This window comes from Oxyura jamaicensis, chromosome 2, assembly GCF_011077185.1.
Source record: "Oxyura jamaicensis isolate SHBP4307 breed ruddy duck chromosome 2, BPBGC_Ojam_1.0, whole genome shotgun sequence".
Lineage (NCBI taxonomy): Eukaryota > Metazoa > Chordata > Aves > Anseriformes > Anatidae > Oxyura > Oxyura jamaicensis.
In genome coordinates, this window is record NC_048894.1 from 4,339,521 (window position 1) to 4,362,599 (window position 23,079).

Consider the following 23,079-nt stretch of genomic DNA (forward strand, 5'->3'; position numbering starts at 1 on the left):
AACCGCATAGGTACATTTTTATTGCACTGTAATGATTTATATTTTTTTTTTAGTCTCAATGGATCTGCTCTCATTTTCAAGCGCTCCACTGAAAGCAACAACTTGGAGTAAAACCCTGTCATCCTATCGATTATTTCTTTAGTGAGGTGTAACCACCATCACTTTTGTCATAAAAACGTTCCTTGGAACTTATGAATCATTAAAAATGCATTTTTAATGTTTCAAGAACACCAGGCTCCATCAGAATTGCAGCAATTTTCTCTATTTCTGTCAATACCATTCACATACAATGGTGCATGCCACTTTCTGAGAGGGACAAAGGCCTCTTAGGTAAGGGAGAATTTTGTGGGTGTGACTTCTTGACATGTCCCAAATGATAGCCTCATCAGCACAGTGACCAAAAGTGTGGGTGAAAATATGTTCGAATATAGGTATAAGTGACTGAAAAACTACTCAGGGTGACTATCAAGGGAGAGCTGTTGGAGCTGGGTAGGTGGCAGGAGACACTGAGATGAGGAGAAAACTGGACACAGCATTTCAGACAGGTTTTACTCATAATAAGTAGAGAAGAAGGATCACGTCCCCATGCCTCCTTGATGCTGGTGGCCTTCTCTTCTGCAAGGGCACATGTGCAGCTTGGTGTCACCCAGGACCCTCAGGACCTTTTCCAGGAAGCTGCTTTCCAGATGGACAGCTGCCAGCCCATCCTGGTACGTGGAGATTTTCCTCCCCAGGTGTAGGACTTTGCATTTCCCTTGGCTGAATTTCATGAGACTCCTTTCTGCCCATTTCTCCAGCCTTTCAAAGCCCCCCTGAACAGTAGCACAACCATCTGGTATATCAATCACTCTTTCTAGTTTTGTGCCATCTCCAAATTTGCTGGAAGTGCACTCTGACTACACATGCAGGTCACTAATAAATAAATTAAATGGAATTGACCTCAGTATCAACCCCCTGGGGTACGGCACTAGCAAGTGGCCTCCAGGTGAGCTTCATACCACTGATCACAACCCTTTGAGCTCGGCAGTTCAGCCAATTTTCATTCCAGTGGCCTGAGGTTCCCGTCATCCTGCTAGTGGCCTCTTTTTACGCAAATGGAGAATATGTTTGGTCTGACCTTCTGGTTGTTGACACAGGTACGTAAATTGGAGATCTAAGCTCAATCTGCATGGTCAACAGAAGGCTATGCTACCTTCAGGAGGTGCCAGTATCTCCACATTGCATAGAAAGAGAGAAGATGATTCAAATTAAGAGTCTGATGTCATATGGGGTCAGTCTGGCCTGTTCCCTCTCTGGCATTATATTTTCTCATTCATCCTTTCGTCGTGTCCCCAGTTTGAAACATAAGCTCCTGGAGAAACTGGGGGCAGGCTCATAACAGTTCTGCACTGCGTAATGCACTGCCTGCTTCTGCTCTTCCTTTATTTTGTCACCTGGTCACTGGTTTGACTCCATTGACTTCACTGGCTTATTCCTGACGTACTTCTTTAAGGGAGGGATTTGCAGCTCAAAACTAGGGTATGATTCTTTTAAAAAAAGGTATGTTTTTAAAAGCCCAGAGCATACCTGCCTGTTACCAAGGGCATGACTCTCTTGCAAAGCAAAGCGCATCTTCATCATTCATTTAAGGCAGAGTTAGTGTAGGAGACTTAATGACATCAGGGAGAGAAGTGACTCTCTTTAGCTGCTGGCAGTAAATTTTTTCATCCCCAAATGTGACACTGCGGTTTGTGAAATACACGTTTCCTGTATATTATTTTTTTTCTTGATTCAATGTGAATAGAAAGAGATATGATAAATATGAACTACTTGTAATATTAGTTGTTTTTTTTTAAAAAAAAAAAAAGGAAAAAGAAAAAAGAAAAAGAAAAAAAACACTTTAATTATGTTTGAGTTGAGGTCTGGCCCAGTGAGATGTTACTGTTTGGTCAAGTACACTTTTGATACCATGTGGGCCATCGTTCTGCTGTAGGGCTTGTGTGTTACTTTTGAGTAGATGTAGAAAATGTAAATATAGAAAATGACTGGATTTGCATCGAGGGATGAATTAGATGTTCTTCTGTGAATGTCCTAACTCTAATTCTTTAAAGCATTCTGATAAGGGAGAAAATAATTAGATTTTTCACATGGTTTAGTGGAAATAGGCTGTCACAACTCAAATTTCAGTAAAATTTTGCAGCTGTGAAATGTGGTAAATACCAGGTTATGTTAAAAGGAAATAAATAAATAAATAAATAATCAGTAATTCCTGCAAGGATGAATTGCTATCCAACTTGTGAACAAATCTGATCTGGAAGGTCAAATTTCAGGCTGCCCTGGGAAGAATGACTATATAAGGAGGAGACAAAATTACTGGTACTAATTCTATTGCAGTTCACGTTTACTGGCAGGATTTTCACCAAACCTGTTATAAACATTTCCTTTGCTACTCCAGTCCTCCTCATCACTTAGATGATCAGTCAGCGGCTGGTGGCCTTTCCTTTCTGCAAAAGGCTTTTCAGTGAGGCTGCTTCTGGTGTGTCAGAAGGGCTGGTGGAATAATGCCATTGTGGCTGTGATGGTGAGCAGTCCGTATGTTGTAGCTGAAGCACTGGGTTTGGACACATTCATGTGATGGTATGAAGGCTTCAGGCTAGGATGTGGAGGCGAGATGGGGTTTTCTGTCTGATTTGAGCAAAAATACTCTACAAAGCTTTACCAGCTTGGTATAGTGAACAAATAGCCTGGGCTGTGCTCCAGAGAGACCACAGACACTCAGGCTGTTCTCAGCTTGAAGATAGATTTCTTGTGACCTGTTACAGAAGCCCTTTAATCATTTTACCCTTCTAGTCTTCCAGTATAAAATAAGAATAACAGTTCCTTTCTCACTCTCCTTCACTTTTTTCTCCTTAGCTGTCGAGCTTTTGGCACCAGACCAAAGCAGTGTTTGCAGCAGTGTTACAGCAGTTAGCCTGCCAGGGGCCCATCTCACCAGGACCCCTGACGCAAAAACTGCTAATAGAAATAACTGATATGAGGAGCAATCATCATACCAATTAAACACTTCCCTGGAAGTGCACTTTGCAGGGCACTTTGGAAAGGACCTTCAGACAGCAGCAGTGGCAGAGGGGACTCCTGCATCACTTATTTTTGTAGTTTTTGCTGTGACCAAGATTTTCCATTCAGAAAAAGTTTTGTCGAGTCATGTAACTTGAGGCACCAGTATCGCTTCATCTAAAACCTTCAGGTGTCTGTTGAATGAACATGGAAATGGGGAGTGTTTGACTCATAGGGAATATATTCTATTTATTGTATGTAAATTTCTAAGCAGCTCTAACAGTGCTTGTTGAAGCATTCTTTAAAAGACCAGTGTTAATCTCTATGTTCTCTGTGCTGTTAAAATAGCTGTTTTACCAGGAATGGTACTGGCCAGCCACAGAAGTGGCAGAAGTAATGCAAATTCCAAGGAAGATAAGGAAGATGGAAGTTGCTAAATGCCTAGAAATTGTGATAAGAATCAATACATTGACGTTATGTCTTCAGTGGATGCATATAATTTTGCCTTACTAGCAAGAACTCTTATTGCTTTACTTCTCTGAAAATCATTCCTTTCCCAAGTAGGTACTTGAATATATATATATATAAGATGTTGCTCATGCTCTGGGAATGAATGCGTTCATTGCTTGAAGTTCACATGTGGGGACAGTGTAATTTCTTGTCCTTATTTCAAAATTATTCAGAGAGAAGAAATTAACTGCCTCCCAAGGGGGGGGGGGAAATAAAAATAAAAATAAAATAATAATAATAATAATAATAATAATAATAAAGCAAACCAGGTTGCTTTTATCATTCTTCCTACAGAAGTACACTGGCATTTAAGCATACAACTAGACAGATGTGGGACACCTAGGACCAAGAAAAGCCAGCTACAGGTACAAAATTGACAGCTTTCAACTAGAAACCAGAAGTTAAGCTACCTCGTGGTTAAAACTTGCCAGATCCCAGTCTTCCACAGAATTCCAATGTACAGTTCTTGTGGCTGATGAAATTTAGCGACATCTACAACAGGTTGGGTTTTTTTTGGTTGGTTGGTTGGTTGGTTGGGTTTTTTGGATGGGGTAAAACTGATAGACATTTTCCTAGAATGGCTCAGCTTACTTGTCCTTTGGAGATTTGTCATCCTCCTGGCATATGCTTCTTCCCTGTTAGGAAGGAACAAACTTACTTCTTATAAGTATTTGAGTACTTTTGCATGTCATAGCTATGGTTGTAGCTATTTTTGGGTCAGCTGAAGTCCATATTCAGATGTTCACTCAACCTTATCCTAATTCTGTGCATAAATTTGAGCCCATGTACACCTCCAGGTGATTCCTCACAATGCGACATTTATGTCAGATGTAGGCTCTTGAATGTCTATCGTGCATTATTCTTTTACTTCGCACATGTTTCCCATCCATTTCTCTTTTTAAAAAATAATACTGTGCACTTACATCTCATCACCAAAACCATATGTAGAGCTCGAGTTCATGAACTTAAACTGATGCAGAAAGTAGGAAGGAAAGTTAAGAATCTGGATGAGGATGGAGAAGTTGCTGGAATGGAACTTGGGAAACTGAAATAATTGCTGTTGCTGCCAGGAATGACTATAGAAAAATCACCTAACTCATTTTGTGGTTTTCAAAGCAATAAAAAGAGTACTTATTTTCTTTTAGCTGGTGTCTGTCGTGTAATGTACTTTTACGTTTGTAAAGCAGTGCCCAGTATTGCTGGAGCCTTGACACATCTGCAATGTTTAACTTTAAAATCACAAAACTATTTAGGTTGGAAATGACCTGTGAAGTCCCTGTTTCCAGCTCCTATGCAGAGAAGCTCCAGCTCCTATCAGGGTTGCAGTGGAGTTCTGAAAATCTCCACTAATGGAGTTTCATGACATTCATCAAAGGCAAATGCAAAGTCCTGCCCCGGGGGAGGAACAACCCCAAGCATCAGTACATCTGGAGGCTGGCCGGTTGAAAGCAGCTTTGCAAAGAAGGACTAGGAGGTCCTGGTTGACGATGAGTTCAACATGAGCCAGCAATGTGACTTTGCAGCAAAGAAGACCAATGGGTTCCTGGGTGCCATTAGGAAGACCATGTCTCCTGAGAGGGTGGGGAGTGCTTAGCCTGGAGAAGATGCCAGCAGTGGGGGGAGGCTCTTATCAGTCTCTGTAAACAGCTGATGTGAAGGTGTGTAGAAGATAGAGCACGGCTCTTTTAATGATAACCACTGACAAGGCAAGAAGCAATGGGCATGAACTGTAAGAAATGAAATTCCATGTGAACATTGGAAAACCCATTTTTTATTGTGAAGGTGTGGTTGAACATTCAGACAAGCTGCTGTGAGATTTTGAGGAGTCTTCATCCTTGGAAATATCCAAGGCCAGACACAGTATTCCAGATGCATCCTTGCAAGTCGAGAGGAATAATTACTTCCCCCAGCAACCAGTATTACACCTGAATGTTCTTTAGCTGTCAGCATGTCAGATCTTGGTCAATAGTCTAAGATGCCAGTTCAAAGACAGACAAAGCGTTGTAAAATGAATTCCCATCTACATCTTGAAAGGAATGACTGATGCTGTGCTGGGTCCAGTTTCTTCTTAATGCTTGTGCATCTTTCTGGACGTGCAGTGTTTAACTAGCACATGCGTGCAGTCAAATTTCCAAAATGAAATCCTGCTGCTGGCCTGTGACAGCTGGTAAAAAGTCTGCATATATACAGAAAATCTGGATATGACTCCTGCATGAGACAGCAAAAGAGATTAGCAGATAGAGCACAAATTGTTTCCAGTTACAGCCAAGGTCACCTGTAATATAATCAGAGAAGAGGAAAGCTTCATTTGTTTTTTATTTTATTTTTATTTTATTTTATTTTATTTTATTTATTTTATTTTATTTTATTTTATTTTATTTTATTTTATTTTTATTATGACTACTTATTTGACTGTGCCAGCGTGTTCATTTGCACTCTGCATACCCGAACCACTCACTGCTTTTTAATTACAGCCCATAGTTTTTTGTACAGCCCCGTTTACCTAGGGTGCATCTGCCAGCTGCAGCATCCGCTCTCTGGGTTAAGCTCTCTGGTCCTGCTGCACAAGTGTTAGTGAGAAAGAGATACAGAAAACCTGCAAAGAGGAAATAGCTGGATTTGAGAAAGCTAAGCTTGCCAGATTAGCCTGTTATATCAGTTTGGGTATCTCAGGAGGGGAAAAAAAAAAAAAAAAAAAAAAAAAAAAAAAAAGAAATTTGGAAGAAGCTCGATGCTTCCAGCTGGAAAGGATAGCTGCGGAGCTCTTGCAGAAGTGAGTTAACAAGCACAAGATTTCTTCTGCTACTTGCCATGTCATACATCAAGTCTGTTTAGTGATCAGCACCAACCTGAAGAGAAGTCAAGGATGCTAAAGGCCAGCAGATCAGAGTACACTTTCATTATCTGATTTGGACTTTTGTCCCTTCCCATCATGCCTAGGACCGCTGTGTAACTCAAGGGCTCTATCCCCAGGTGGTGGATGTGGCTGCAGGCTTGCTGGCTCCGTGGCTTGGATGCTGTGGTATGGAAGGCCACATGCCTGTTGGGAGGAGCTCAGGTCGAAGGAGTACAGTGTGTCTGTAGGTTTTTTCTTTGAGGTCTGTCATGAAGACCTTGGACTTAAGTCTCGCTTATGAAAGGATGCTGCAATTCACATGCTGTAAGTGAACCTGTTCTACTCTGCAGATCTAATAAAATAGACCAGTGCCATGGTCTTTTCCATGTGTGGCAGCTCAGGAGCTGGCAGTCCAAAGCAATTGCCTTTCCTTCCTCACCAGGACTGGGTTTCTGTGCAAGGAGCTGTGGAGGAGGCACTGTGGCATCTCACTGGGTTGATGTGCTCAGACACTGTTGCAGACAAGACACCTCACCTATGGACAGTCTTAATCTCCAGGGAACCTGTTTCCCAGAAGGGCTGCCTGTGTGGTTCAGGCTCCTGGGGTCACATGAGGATTTTCTAAGATGTAAGGACCTTCTGGACCTATCCTATTTCCCACATTTGTATCAACAGACCTGAAACTCGGGTCTAAGAAAGTATCTGGTCTTAAAGATGGGGTATTCCCCTCACACACACCCGCACTGCATAGTGGCACAAGTTCCTAACGCCAGTTTAAGGATCTGCTAGCTTCATACATAATTTTTAGGTCTATAGCTTGAGAGAGATCTTCAAAGGCATCTGAGCAATTTTAAATGCATCTAAGTACCTGTGTGTCTGAATGTAGACCTCAGCTTCCAAGTAATCTTAATTCCAAGTAAAGCTTTTAGTAATTCCAGTAATTGCCAGTCTTCAATACCTCCAAATTCAAATGAGATTTCATTCCTGCTGACTGGTAACATGAAAACAGGCTGCCAGGGATTTTGGTGGAGCTAGATTCATCTGTCGTTAAGTCTAGATCATGTCAGAGCCATTTATGGCACTTAGCATTGCACAGCTCATTTCTGTCAGCTGAAATATTCAGTGATTACTGCTGAATCAATAAGGCTAACTGATTTAGAATGGCTTTATATACTGATACACTAGGAAGAGGAATTGGAATTGAATGTTATGGTGTTTTCAGATGTCTAAATTGTATAAAGCTAGCAAAATTTGTCATAAAGCATGGGTTTGAGAGGTGATATTGATGGATGGTTAAAGCGGTAGGCTTGACCCTACAGTCATCATTCTGTACATGGCTGTACCAAGAGGAAGGTGGGAGATCCTGCACAAAGCAACTTGGCTGCAGTTTCTTATTTGTGTAAATCAAACAATGCTGTTTGTCTGCTTTAGAGTTGTCTTTGAGCTCTCCAGGAAGCAGGACAGTACAGAAAAGATGGCATTATAATCTATTTTGCATACCATATGCACTTCTACAAAACTTGATGGTGCTATTTATAAACACTGTGCATGTACCATAAACTGTTGCTGTGTTTCTAAAATGTATAGTAAAGGTGGGATAAGACTGAGCAATTTTATGGACAAAAGCTCTTGTAATTATAAACTACAAAATATTTTAATTGTCTGACTTCATCAGACTGTCTTCTCACATCAGACTGTCTGTATTTTGTGGGGTTCCATATTTCCTGACAGTGCAAATCTGACATGATATTTTTAAGAGGTCAAGTGAGGGGATTTTGTTTATTTTGTTGTTGTTTTTTGTTTGTTCATGGAATCTGTAGCTGTTCTTACCATAATCTATTTAAACCTACTACGATATTTCTAAATGCACTGCAGCAAAATAATCCTGAAAACAATATGTTCCCCAAGCCAATTTAAAGCCAACCTCAATAATCCTAGCTAAACCTGTCACCAGAATCTGCAGAGCACGGTCCTTTTGTGACTGAGCCCCAAATTTTTCTTTATAGAAGCTTCAAGTCAGCTGCCAAGAGTAACTTCAGTTCCCATCTATCAAAGGTGAAATAGCAGCTCTCTGCCCTTAGCTATTTGGCTCTTCAGCTGTGCATGGAATAGAGCCAAACATAACAAATGGAAAGACTGGAGGCAGGAAATAAACACAAAATAGACTCTGCCGTTGCTATATGGGTAGTGGCTGGGAGAAGAGGTGCTTGACTATCCTAAACATGCATGACGCAACATCACTGTCAGTGACAGCATTCAGACTGCATGGGCAATATTTTGAACCGAGCAGTCTGCCTGGAGGAGCTAGGTTTGTGGGAGTGGACGATGACCGTCAGCTTGAAGGACAGCCACGAGCTGTCTCCATCATGCCATCATCAATGGGCTATGTGCTATTTTTGAATTGACGGCTATTCTGATATCAGCCATCTGTCAGAAGGGAGTGAAAGGAGCCGTCAGCTGCTGAGAGGGTTTTGGCTGAGGTTAGCGGTGGAGGACGTGAAAGCCACTGCTGGCGGGAGGGACGGACTCTGGCTGAGGGCCTGGGGAGAGGGTGCTGGGGTTAGAACTGATGTGCTCATGGAGAATCTGGCTCTGATTCCAGGTCGGTCTGGGATGGGTGTGGGAAGGGAGCTCTGTCCATGATGGTGATGCACGTTGCTCATTAAACAGCAGGCTTTTTCCACTGTGGAAAGAAACGTTGACACACAAGTGCCCTGCTGGTGGGAATTAAGAGATAAAAAAGAAAAAAATAAAAAGAAAAAGAAAGAAACCAAAAACCACACAACAACAACAGCAACAACAGCAAAACACACACACACAAACAAACAGACAAAAAACAGGTGACCTATTCTTTTATGCTGGATAGTGGCTTTTAATGCTGGCATATATCAACAGTCAGTCAGTCTTGTGGCATTGCTTCATTCAGTCAGGCTCCTCTCCTAAGCTGCTGTGACTTCCTTTCCTCATCCTCTTCCTCTCTTCTCAAGTGATATTTCACTTGGTCTTGTTCTTGTAGGATACGTTCATTTCTAACTTATGTTGTTTTCCCATTATTCCACACTGTTGTCCTTTGTAATGTTATTAGTAGTGTAGTATCCAGTTGTAACAGTGATTAATTATGGATGTTGTTGAGGAAAAACGTACTGGAAGGCATGGGGTCACAATACAGCTATTGTGGAAGTCTCTTTTCAAGTGCAACAAGGACCTGGAGCAGCTGTCTATCTATCCCAAAGTACTGTAGAAGGCTGCAAATGCTGGATGTCTCATTTTGGCTGTAGTTACAGTGTTCAGAACTGTAATTTGTACCAGCAGTGGTTCAAAAGACATAAACCAAACCTATTAACTAGCTTTTAATCTGACTTTTTGAACTGCAGGAGTATTTGCTGTTCTCCAAGACTTGCTGGTTCCAAGTCAGGCTGATTTTCCAAGACAACCTTTGAGAGAAGATGACAAGGTTTAGAGGGGTTGTGGAGCCAGCAGGTTGCCCAGAAGACAAAATCCAGATCAAGGTCCCTCATGTCTGCCCTCACAAGGACCGAGGCAAAGAAATAACGTCTTGACTTCTGACCTTGTGGATCCATCTTTCTTCTGAAGCCCTCCATCTAAAAAGTGTGTTACACCTACATATTTTCTAGCTACTTCAGAATCTGTTTCACTTTTCTCATGGCTCTGCTTATGCACCAAGTACGACTCTTAAACATCTTTGCTAGGCCCAGATTACAATACTTGAGGGGCTTCTCTTTCAGCTTAATGTTTCAGTGCTCTAAAGCCAGTTAAACTTATTTATCATGTCTGTTCCTTGTACTAAAGGCTTCTGTGTTTTCTTCCTCCTCTGTATAATATGCAGTCATGTAGCTTAACATTTATTTATATAACTGCTAGATGAAATGGTAATAACAACAGGATCAAAGGCTACAGAAAATAAGCTTGAGTATAGAACATGATGTCTCCAGGGCATGGTACAAAGCCTGCCTAACCCTCTGAGCTTTGTTATACAGCATGTAAGTCTCTTTATCCACATTCAAGAGATAGCAGAAATTGAGTTTTAAACACTTTCTCTCTACTATGAATTACGTTAACCAAGAACACACAGGGAAATGTTGTCTCAGCTGGGTTAAGGATTTCTTTTCTCTTCTTGCTGGATCTAAGTGGGACATTTGTCTCTTGACTGTAACATAGCTGGGAGAATGACTTCAGTTTTGCCTGTTTATGTAGCAGCAAGCGTGTACCCTTATGTTTGATAGAGAGGACTGTGGTACCCAAACTGCATGTAATTTTTGAATCTTTCCTGGATAAAGACTCTCAGTCTTGCTGAGTGATATGTATGCTGTTTGATTTCAGGAATTACCTTTCTTTAGAGTTACTGAAAAGTTATCTACTGATTTTTATACTTTCCTCTTCAATGAGCCAGAGACCACACTAAAAACTCCACTGTCTATGATTTGAATTGGGGAGTTTAGAAAAAAATACCTTCTACAGATTTTTTTCCCTTGCTTTTTCCTAAGCCTTGTGGTAGGATTTTGACAGCTTTTTTTTTTTTTTTTTTTTTTTGTGTGTGTGTGTGTGTGTGTGTGGGTTTTTAGGACAAAGTCTTGTCAAGATATGCAGTTCTTATATTTTGGCCATAAATACTTGGGGATGTGACACTCTATGATAAGCTTTCCAGTAGTAAACATGAAATAGTAGAGTTCAGGACCCCAAGAGGAGCAGAACACAAACCCTAGATTTAAGAACAGAATTAAGTTTATTTACATAATTCTGCTTTTAAATATCCCTAGATCTAGACATCATCTGAAGATCTGAAACTTTTCTGTTAAAAGAGAGAGAGAGAGAGAAAGAAGGTCACAAATACTTTTCAGTGTCTGAGAAGTGTTTCTGCTCTCATGAGAGAGGGAGTGTAAGTCTTGAGTTGTGAGCAGAGTTCCCTAAAGCAGTAAGCCAAACTGTTCACAGTGAAAGAAGCAGGCTAATTCATCCATAAATTCAAGTGGTAAGCTTCAGACTTTTCTTGAAACTCCTTCATGGTTACAAGTTCACACATTTGTGCTTGCTTGGGTTTGCAGCTATGGTGTGAAATGAGTAGCTGTGGGGATTAATGCAGAGCAGAGCACTGACATAGATGAAAGACTAATTCCAAAGGCAGTCACTTAAATCATAATCTTATTCTTATAGTATAGTATTTTGGTCACTATGGTGATGAAAAGGCTATATAAATATATAGGGAGCTAAAGGAAGTTAAGTTTATGTAACGATGCTTACATGGCTGAGGTGCTGAGAGCACCTTTTATTCAACCTCACTGGCTTCATGGCAGTTAAATCTGCCAGAGCCCATGTGCTGGATGAAGCCCTGTGCTTCATTTTCAAAAGTGGATTGACCCCAATCGGAAATGTTTCAGCATTTCATCTTATCTGCATTCAATGGGATGTGCCATAGCACTATTGAAAACGCAGTAAGGAACTAATTTTAGATGTCTAAGTATCAGATAATCCAGTTAACTACATGCCAGTTTATTGGATTTTGAGCCCTGGGCAAAATTATGGAAAAGCTGATATGAAATTTGATTAGCAAAGACTCACAGGATAGCAATCCAATTATAATGTTTGTCATCATGGCTTTATTGACCATAGGTCTTGTTGGACACTTGATAAAGGGAAATTGGAAAGCTTTGTGCATAAATAGATGAAAGAATCTTTGAGATGCTTTTAATTAGTATTGAGCAATATTTTGGACAATGAGATCATATGAGTAGATATTCTTTTCTGTAGAAACAATTTCAAGTGATTAAGAGCAAGGGAAATAGCATTCCTACAGTTAACAAAATGACTTTTTGAGATACTATACTGGCATTTTACAAAATTGGCACTGAGCCCAGCACTAGTCAACAGTGTCATTAATGATCCAAAAGTAAATATGCAATCACAGCTGATAAAATTTGTGGGTGTCAAAATGATGAAGCACCTATAAATAATAATGAAGACAAGACATTTAGAGAGGGGAATTTTGGCTGCTTTTCAGCTAGGCCTGTGCTAATGGTCTTGTTATTACAGACATATGCATTCTGCTGTGTGTTGGAATACAGGTAATTCTTGAAGAATAGATTACAGTATTTTGAAAACACTGAAGATTTTGTAAGTACAGGTCTGAGCAGTCCAATCTGCACTGGTAGTCACAGACAGGGACCTGGGGGAAGGGGAAGTGGGCAGGAGGAAGGCACTGATCAACCTTTTAAGAGTATTGGGAGAGGAGCAGTTTCTATGAAAAGTACTGCTTAGCTGGGAGCATTGAACAGACCCACACTAGCATGTTTTGGTGTCAGGACATGGATAAGCCAATCAGGCAGTAGAAGAGGCAACACATGAAATGATTTGAAGACTGGGGAAAACACTTTTGATAAGTGATTTAATGAGCTCAGTCTCTTCAGTTTGTCAGGAAGATGATTGAGAGGTGAGATGATTGCACCCTAGAAGTACTTTCTCAAAAAATAAAAATAAAAAAAAAAATGGCAAAGTAGTTAAGAGGCTCTTCAAACTAAGAGCAACATAGTAAGAACCAGTGCTGGCTTGCAAAGGAAAACTTAGGCAGCAAGACCCCTGTTTTTATCAGAAGCAATTATCACTGCAGCCAAGGATATGAAGGACTGAGCTCTTGATGTCTCCAAACAAACTCCAAATCATCTCTGTGAGAAATACTGTTACCAGAAGCTGCTGAGCTTTCACCAAACATAGCAGTGAAATGACAGATGCTGATGATGTATGACAAATCTTTTCTGCCATTCATGCTTCCCAAACCCTACTTTTAGGCCTGGCCCAGGATCTTGAGGCAACATGGGTATTTTGGTAAATGTCTTCACTACTGTAGCTGTAGCCTATACAAAAAGCCTCCATAGCTCATTCAAGATGTTTAAGAGAATGCAGTAACAGTTACCTGATTACATTTCTCCCTGTGATATTCTGAAAGATCTTCCAAACCACTGGGGAAAGCCACTTATGAAGTGGCTGACCACATGGAGGAAGCTAGCCCTGGGACCGGGCTTGCCAAGATAAACCACCTTTGTTCCATCATGCCTGTGTGCACCATCTACAGGGCTGGTTTTAGGAGGCACGCTGAGGACCTGGTTTTCACCACCTTTATTCTGGACACTTCCAGTCCAGCTGTTCTCTCATCACTGTGGTGTTTATGTGCTGCTTAATGCTTCTCTCCAAGCAGAGAGGCTTTCAGACTGTATTTTATTTTATATATCTGTGTAAAGGGATTCTTTTTATAGCTGAAGCTTCTCCGCTTCACAGCAGTGGAGAGCTCTGTGCCTCTATTTCATTATTCTTTCCCCAGAGCATAGATATAAAACCTTCCTGTTAGTTGCTCTTAATGTAGTTGCAGTCTGTTGCACTGTGTTAACTTGTGAATGTATTGTCTAGCAGGCTCATTTTTATGCTAAAAGAAGACAGGAAAGAATGGGGAAAGAAGAAGAGAAAATCATGTTAATGGAAATAACAAGGTGGGAATTTGTCAGAAATAAGAATAAGCAGTCCTTAGCACTGCAACACTCTTTTGCCTAACTTGTGACAACGGTGGTTCAGGGTCTTTTCAGTGACTCCAGAGAAAAGATTCTTGGTACTGAGGTTTCATCCTAAAGTCTTGTAAGTAAATCATGTATTTGAAGCCATCCACTCAAATGTACTTCTGCTCCCTTGAAGGACCATTAGTAATGACTCCCTCTATCTAAAGAAACCAACCCTGAGTCTCGGAGTCTAGAACATTTGCTGTTTTATGCTGGAAATAGTAAGTCACATATCCACTGGAGTAAGTAATACAGTGTTTGCTGGAACTTGAATGTGAAGGTTTAGCTTGCTACAGCAATGTCCATGTGTTTGAATGGCTGGTTAGACCTAGCATACAACACGTTATTGCCACAGGATCTTGTTCAGAAAAGATCTCCAGAATCCCATGGAGCAGATACAGTCAGACAGGTAAGGCCCTGCTGAATTACCTAAAGCTATTTGATATATCTGGTTGGATACTCTTTCTTGGAGAGACTGGTTCCCCCTGCATGTTCACTGCATTTTATCTGGCATTCCAGTCCTTCCTCTGCATTGAAACAGCAGGTTTTTAGGTTGTCTCTTGTGGCTTAGTCCTAGATTTCCAATTACATCTCTTCTGGAAGATCACTATGGCTCTGTTAATCAGAGGACAAGAACTCCTCTTTTAAAACGTGTTTCTTGTCTAAAATAATATCCTGAAAGAGCCTTGTGATATGTGATGTAGCTCTTGGAAGCATTTTACCTTCCATTTTTTCTTTCCCTTCCCTTCTTTTCCCTTCCCTTCCCTCCTCTTTTTGGCTCACATGAGAATGAATCAGGTACAGTCTACCCAGGAAATGCAGATACAGGAAGGGATGTTTTCACATATTTCTGTGGCCTCTGTTGAGTCATAATTTTTCACAGTTTGTTATAATAATATGTCAGCAACACAGGTAAACATTAACATCACACGAAGTATTGCATGTTGCCTGACATGATTTCTTTTTCCCTGTCCGTGTGAGGGGGAACCTGATCATTGAGTGCTCCTGGACTGGGAACATGCTGGAGGAAAAAGAGTCAAGGGGGAAAAATAATTATGGGCACAACCAAAGAAGAGAAAAGCGAAAGGGTGTAAGGGTCAAGGGCTCAAACACGGTTAGAGAGAACATCACATCAGGATGGTGAATGGGACATCCCTGACAATGCCCATTGCTCCCCAGAGGCATCCAGAGAGCCAGGAGATGCCAACCACAGGTGCTTCAATTGCCAAGAGGCTGGAGTATAGAAACAGGCCCTGTCATCCCCTCCATCTTCATCCAGTTTCCTCCTCTTGAAGGACCAGATAGGCCATGGTTAGGAGGAGTTCAATGAGGTAATACCACAACTTTGTGGGGCCTTGAATAAAGGTACCTTGAGGAGGTACATGGAGAGAGCCAGGGATCAGTAGAGCAGGGATAAGGAGCCATAGCCAGGAGCATTCAAGATTGTTGCCTGCAGCAGAAGCCCTTGGGACCTTCAGTTAGCACTTGAGCTGTCTTTCACAGGCACCCTCAAGTGTGGGAGTAAGAGGACAGTGAAAGTTCAGAGAAGGCCAGATCATTCCCTCTGTCTCCCGAGGTGATTCCGGGGCATGTGTTTACAGCTTAAAAAGAGGATGGAGGAAATGGAAAAAGCTTTGAGTGATGTCAGTGAATCAGACCCAAAGGCAGTTTTAGAGACACATCAAATGCAAAGACTTCAAAGACGAGCATTTAGGAGGTGCACATTAATCACAGCTTTGGCCCCAAGCTCTTTGCAGTATGGTCCAGCGGTTTTATTGACCCTATGGACTCTCAGGCAAGGCTGTGTATTGTTATACGCTAACATATGGTGGACTTTTATGCACACCTTGTTGGGAAGAGGCCAGTTCTTTTAGAACAGACCCAAGATCCTAGTCCCTTCTGAGAAAAGTTGGCTCTTATCACTTTGTTATTTTTATTGGTCTCCTAAAATACTGAGAACTTTGGAGGAGAAACAGATGGGTGAAGATGCCCCCCACTACAGGCTCTCATTTTAACATTGAATATAAAGCAGTTTTTGGTGAATGAGTAGAATAGACACCTTGGAGATTAACAAAGGACAGTTTGCAAGAGCATAACAACATCTATGTGCTGCTGCTGCAGCATCATTTTATCCATTTAACTACCTGGCTTGTGTTTTTTTTAATTTACTTTAAGCCAAAAGCTACAGGATTTTACATTGAAGGCTTAAAGGTCAGAGACCTACAAACAGACAAAGGTAATTTATACACTATAAATATGACCTCAACATGGGAGTTTTAAAACAGGATACAGGTTAGCCTTTAGGCACTCAATTTTCCCCAGAAATCTTTCTAAAGCTGGTATGGTTATAAAGGTATTACAAAGGTTCACGACCTTTCCTGAGAAATCTGCATCCAATTTGAAGCAAACCTGGACTGTTCAACAGGTTTGCAAGAAGTTGGAGTTAAGAGAAAGTTCATGATTCTTAATAAAATGACTTTTTTTTTTCTTTTTTTTTTTTTTTGGCAAGCCTATCTGTAAAGAACATTGTAGTAATTTTTGTTCTAAAAATCAAAGAAAGTGGCAACACTAAAAACAGATGAGTTTAACTTACATGTTCCAGATTTCCTGTTTTTAACTTTGGTGTCCTGTGAAGTTTGAATATTTGATATTATTACTCATTAATCTGCTGCAGTAACATGTGTGTAACAGTTCAAGCAAATTATATTCTGGGCAACACAGAGCTGACAACTATTTCCAGACCGTTCAAGCAACAGTTAAGGTGTTACCTCTGTTGAGAAAGAGGGCACACAAAGACGAAGTGAAGTCTCACAGGGGTCTCGCAGCACATCTGCCATAGAGATGGGAGTTAACTCCTCATCTGGTGTGTTACATCCACTGGGCTGCCGTCTGCTTGGGCGTTTGTGGGCAGGCCAATGCGTGGGGCTGTTGTCAGTGTGTGCAATGAAGGAAATCTGGCATTTACAGAAAGTATTGGGCTTAATTCTCACCTGATGTAGATAATCCCAGCATTTCAGAATGTGCAGCAGTCTCGGACTGAGCATAGCCAAATCCATTCAAATTCCACTCAGTCAAAATATCCAGGAAGAAGAGAAGACAATACCCAGTGAAAACCTGGGCCCTATCAAACCTGAAGTATCTTTGCTTGCTAAAGCAAAAGTAGCAAAATGTTGTGCAGGCTCACCACAGAGGCAACGTTAGCCACATTCAGGCATCTTTTCTGTAACTGCTCCTTGCTTCATCACCAGCCATTGCTAGTGGATGCTGAAATTCAAAGTGCCTGAAGCTGTCAGAGCACTCAATGTGCTTAAAGGACCAATTGGGTTGGGCTCTTCTCTTCAGTTAGTTTTGCACTGCGTTTTTAAGCATTGACTTGCCTCTTCCCAACTATCCTGCCTCTGAGGTGGAAGTTCAGCTTTCGCAGACAAAGCCAGCAGCATTATCCTCTCATTCACACAGTGCTCTGTCCTGTCACTAGCCAATGTCAGTGACTGGCAGGCAGCAACAAAAACGCAGGGCTTGGCTTTGTGCAAGCAAAGCAAGTGGCTGCTGATAGCTTTGTTCTGTTCCTGGCTCTGCCAGGCGCTGCTGCAGGCCAGCAGTGGATTTCACTTTCCTTCCTAACTCAGTTACAGACTCTCTGTGCTGGACACCAAAGGACAGAACTAGGAAAGAGTGCAGGTGCCCAGCACATGTTCTTAGAGCTGTTAGCTCCTCTTTAGGCATCTATTGCCACCTGATGAGCCTTAGTCATTCATGACTTTCCTCCTGGGCTGACAGATACACCAAATAGATCAGTCCTTTTCTGGAGCTTGGAGAGATGTTCTAGAACATCATAAATAGCATGACACCTATATGGGGACAAACGAGAGGAACCACTCATGCCCATGTCTGCAATTGCAGCCCAGCATCCTGTTGTTGAGCTGCCTATTTACCCTGGAGACACTTTTGTGGTTCTGCCCTCCCTGGATGTCATCAGCCTTGCTTTTGCGTGTGCAAAAACCGATCCTCAGATGAGTGAGGCTGTGCCAAAGGCAGCCTTGGCTCAAGGTGTGATTAACACTTATGAGACTGTGTCCCATGCACAGCTGGGGAGGAAGATGTGCATGTGTCTTTTGTTTAATGCTTCTTAGAGATTGAGGTCTTATCCTAGGAAGGAAATCCAGGAAGAAATCTAGAAAGCCACAGAATGTAAACATTTGGTCTCATTAGGCAGAATCTCACCCTATCTTTGTATTGAACTCAGGAGAGCACAGGTTACTTAGGCACAGTCTGAAGACACCTAACCCATTCATCTCACTTCTCCCCTGCCTACGTGAATGATGCAGAATTGGTACACAAGTCATGTTAGAAAATAGTGGCCTAGTTCAGCTGTTCAACTTGTGTCCCTCTGCTTAGGGACCAAAATAAACATGAGCTCCAGATCTTTTACTACTTGATTTTAAAAGAGGGGCGTGTTTCAAGATTTGGGCACCTGAACATCTGAGCTGGTTTTGCAGTCAGGAAAAATCTAGTAAATAAAGCCCATGAAGCCCAAAGAGAGTTCATCTGGTCAGATTTAAGCACCTAATTTAGGGTGATCTGAGCAGGTCTGTAGGCATCAGCAAGAGTAATTCCATTACAGTCAGTACAACCAGATCCCAAAGTTGTGATGCTGGGACCCCACTGGCACTGTAAGATCTTCAGGGAGGAAGTGGTGATAAAGAAGAAACGGCTCAAAAACCTCCCTCTAATCTAGGTGCCTAAAATCCCCTTGAGAAGGAATCTAAAAGGACGGAATAAGGGCTGTTTGAGGGTCAGGAATGCCTTTTAGCACTTACGTAGTCAACACATGGTAAATTTAAGTCTGAACTCTCTTGAGGGCTTCTGGACTGGCTCTAATACAAGTAGCCATTCTCACAGCATCACTTTCTGATGTGAGTAAGGCAGCTCCATGCTTATTCAAGTGAAAACATAAGCATCCAAGAAGTGACAGTGAGCTGAATTGCATTCAATTCCAGGATTGATTTTTCACACATAGTGCTGCTGCTCCCAAGTTCCCTGCACCCTCTTGCTGCACGCAAAAATTGATGCTCTGCTCTTTTTTAGCACCTGTGTGCCAAAACCCTGTGAAAGCATTGGATGTGGGAAGGAGCTAAACAATGCCCCGTAACATTTTCTGTCATGCCATTTATCAGTTACCTTTTATAGTGCCTTTTTTTTTTTTTTTCTTCCAGACTGTGGCTTCAGTAAGGCTATGTATGGTTTTGTTCATGCTCTAAAAGCTGTTTCTTTCTCAAATACTTTTCCTTCTTTTGCACCGTTGGTTTAGCTTTGTGCCATTTCAGCAGCAGTAGTGTTGTTATTGGAGTGTGTAATTTAGTGCCTTGTGACTGAGGTAGATTTGGGACAGGTGAAGTCTTGGAAGAGTAGTCCTGAAATCTATAGATCTGTCCTTGATCAGTAGTTTTACGAGAGAGAACTGCATTTTGTTGTCATATATATGCCCCTGCAAAGGCTTGACCACCTGTGACTTTCACAGACTTTATGTTTTCCTGTGCCATTTAAGAATTTCTAGCATCCTTGTGTCTGACAGTGATGCATGTACTTACACAGGCTTGTTTCAGTTTATCATTGTAATTTACAGCACACCTCAGAGAGGATAAGTGAACCTGCAAGTCACCCTTATATCCAGAGGTTTTCATAAACTGAGGCTCTGTAGGACAGAGGTCTGTGTACAGGACCAGCAAGAAATCAGTTGTCCCTGGAAGAAAAGAGAAATACTTGAAGTTTTTCAACTATGGATGCAATGCTGATGGGAAGATAAAGAGTAATACACAGTAAGCTGATACCTCTGTACATCCCATATTTTTATTTTTTTATTTTTTAGATCTGCTAGACCTTAATGACTGTTATTTCCCTCAGTGCAATGGTGTAACACACCTCTGGGACAAAGGGTGTTTCAAGCAAGAATAAGAAAACACTACTTGAGCTGGAGTATGTGTAACTTTATGGCAAATACTACTCTGATGTTACAGCACTCTCCATTTTCAAAAGAGCTGTGTGATGCTGATGTGTCCTGCCAAATTCAGCCTTTTAGTCACTTTTGGCTCACTCAGACAAGGATGTTTTTGTGAGGTTCATGAAGATAAATGTGTAAGTACAAATGTTATTTTACTGCAAGACACATTTAGGGGAAAAAAGACAGGTTGTTTTCAGGATCTTATGGCAAGTGAAATTCCCAGCTGAGTAAGTGAGATTTAATTGTATGTTGCATGCCAGAGTAACAATGGGTTTGCATTCAAAAATAAATGCATTGTCTTGAGGGATTAGAGCAACCAAGCTGAGGGTGAAGGCACGCTGGTCCTCCCACCATGGTTTTCTGAAAGTAATGGATGATGTAAAGGTGATTTGATCCCGTTTGCTGTTTTTCCTCTTCTTGTTCCACTGACCTGACCAAGAGATATGCAAATACTAGTTTAATCCAGCACCCATAATGCCTGAAGTCTGTGCATTGCATAGGCATAGAGAGATGACATATGGAACCCATCTGGCTTTATGATCTTTGTGAAGTTAAATGCTTTGCCCATGCATCTTTCAGTCAATTTATTACAATCAGATTTTATCAGTGCAAAACCGAGTAAAAGATCAACCCAACACAAGATCATTGGAACGAGTTGCCCAGGGACGTGGTGGAGTCACCATCCCTGGGGGTGTTCAAGGAAAGGTTGACATGGTGCTTAGGGACATGCCTTAGTGGATGACATTGGTGGTAGGGGGACGGTTGGACCAGATGATCTTGGAGATCTCTTCCAGCCTTAATGATTCTAGGATTCTATTCTATGATTCTACAGTCAAAATGCTTGAACTAAATAACTACCATCTTGTATGGCACCAATTGGCTCTTCTTGGGAATCTGGCATTGGTCACCTAACGGGTGACCTTTTCACATTGTTATCTTTCTGCATGGCCTTTCCAGAAATGTTCAGTTTTGTCTCTAAAAGGTTGTTATGAGGGACACGTCATAAATAATGTGTTTTCTCCTAAGGGAGGCATTGTGAACCCATACTGTGAGAGGGCTGCTCTACTCCATGCCATAGTGTGCAGCTTTGGCTTTGGTTTCTCTTAGAGAAATGGACTTAATTTCATCCATGGCAGTGCTTTCAGCCTAGCTCCAAATATGGATACAGCCAAAGTGACACCCAAGAGAAAGCCTGTTGAAATTTAAATCACTAATTTGGATGCAACCTAACTGTTCAGAAACCCGGAGTTAACTTATGTCAAGAGTCAATTATGAGTGTGCCTGCTCTTCTGAAGGTGTTTTTTTACCCTATATGTCGTTTTACCCTATGTCTTAAACTTGAAACAATATTGGTTAAGTGAAAAATGTTGATTCAGTGAAATTTGGTATCCAGCTGAAAAGTATCTACTTGATGAAACACTTCAAAATTAATTAACAGTTTATCTTTGTCTCTCATGTTGACGTTTCCTGTTCTGTAATAACAATATTAAACCAATAACATTACATTTTGTCAGAGTGAAGTATTTGGCACCAGTGCAGGCTGAAAAAAAAAAAAAAAAAAAAAAAGTTTTTCTCTTAGGATGAAAATTCTAATTTTCAGTAACCTCATTCATTCACATTTTTAAATAACTTGAATGAAAATCAGAATGGTGCAACTAACCTTACAAGCAAAATCTCTGTTTACCTAGTGGATATGAATGTGTTTGAATGCCATAATGGAATCTGGCTTCATTAATCACTCTGTAGAGAATATGATAAATGCTGCGGTCTAGCCAACTTCTGTTGGTACTGATAGGCTTATCTCTGCTTAGGTTGATCAGTGTCTTAAATGTGCAAGAGAGATGCATAGAATTAGGGTCTTTGACCTAATTTGGTGTATTCCACGTGGACTGTGTTATATACAATTGAACTTAGGGAAAGATCTAAGCATTTATCAGTGTCAACTAGAGATAGTTTTTCAGTACTTATTTCCATCATTTTGGATCGAAATGTTGTGAGATTTGCACAACTTTGAACCTCAATGCTCGATTTAATTCAGCTTTGAGTGAGATTTCACAGTCTGCTTCAAGGCCCAGATGCTTTCCTCTTTGTTTGGCACTATGAATCTCTTCCATTGCTTAAAATACTCACTATGTTCCCAATGATACTTGCAACTTTCTAAAAGGTAATAGAAATCTGAGCATCCCAGAATGCTCATTACTGACCATACAGACCCCATCCATAGATAGTCCTTAAATAGTCTCCTTTTAACTCAAAAGAGCAGTTTTGGATGAAGTCCAGGGAACTTTAGGGCAGGATTCAGTTCCCTGAACACAGGAATTTGGTGCCCCTGCCCTACATGGGTATTTGTGGGTGGTTACAAGAAGTGATACACCATTTGTGAGAAGCAGCAGAAACTCTAAGGCTGGGCAGGATACTCCCACGGTGTCTCAATTGACAATAGATGCTAAGATGTTAAGGCAGCTGAACTGGGAGTTGAATAGGGTTGTACATTGCAGTTCTTGCTACATTTGCTTCTTAAAAATGGTTTAGTAAAGGTCTTTTCCCTCCCATCTCATCTTGTCTCCAAATTTGTTCATGCAGTGATCAGGCAGAGCTAGTGTAACTAAATTTTATTCTACGCATCCTATAACAAAGATTTATTTTCATAGTCTGTAACTAGATCTGGCTGGGAACAAGGATGTTTGAGAGCAAGTTTACATCAAAAGGCTTTTCTTTTTCTTCTCATCTCGTCTCTTCTCTTTCTTTGCTTTGCTTTTCTCTTTGCTTTTCTTTTTCTCTTCCCCTTCCCCTTCCCTTCCTTTCCCTTCCCTTCCCTCTTTCCCTGCCATTCCCTACCAAACCAAAGCCTTGAATGAGGGCATGTCTGCATTGAAACTTATGGCCAAATCTGGCTTTCATATAAAAATAGAATCACAGAATGCTTTGGGTTGGCAGGGACCTCAAAGCCCATCTAGTCCCACCCACTGCCATGGGCAGGGACCCCTCCCACCATCCCAGGCTGCCCCCAGCCCCATCCAGCCTGGTCTTGGGCACTTTTAAGTACTAAAATGACTTCACTCTTAAGTGGGTGATTCAGCCATAATTCTGTTTAAGTTAAGAGCAAATGAGATGATAATTCTTCCACCTCTTGTAGC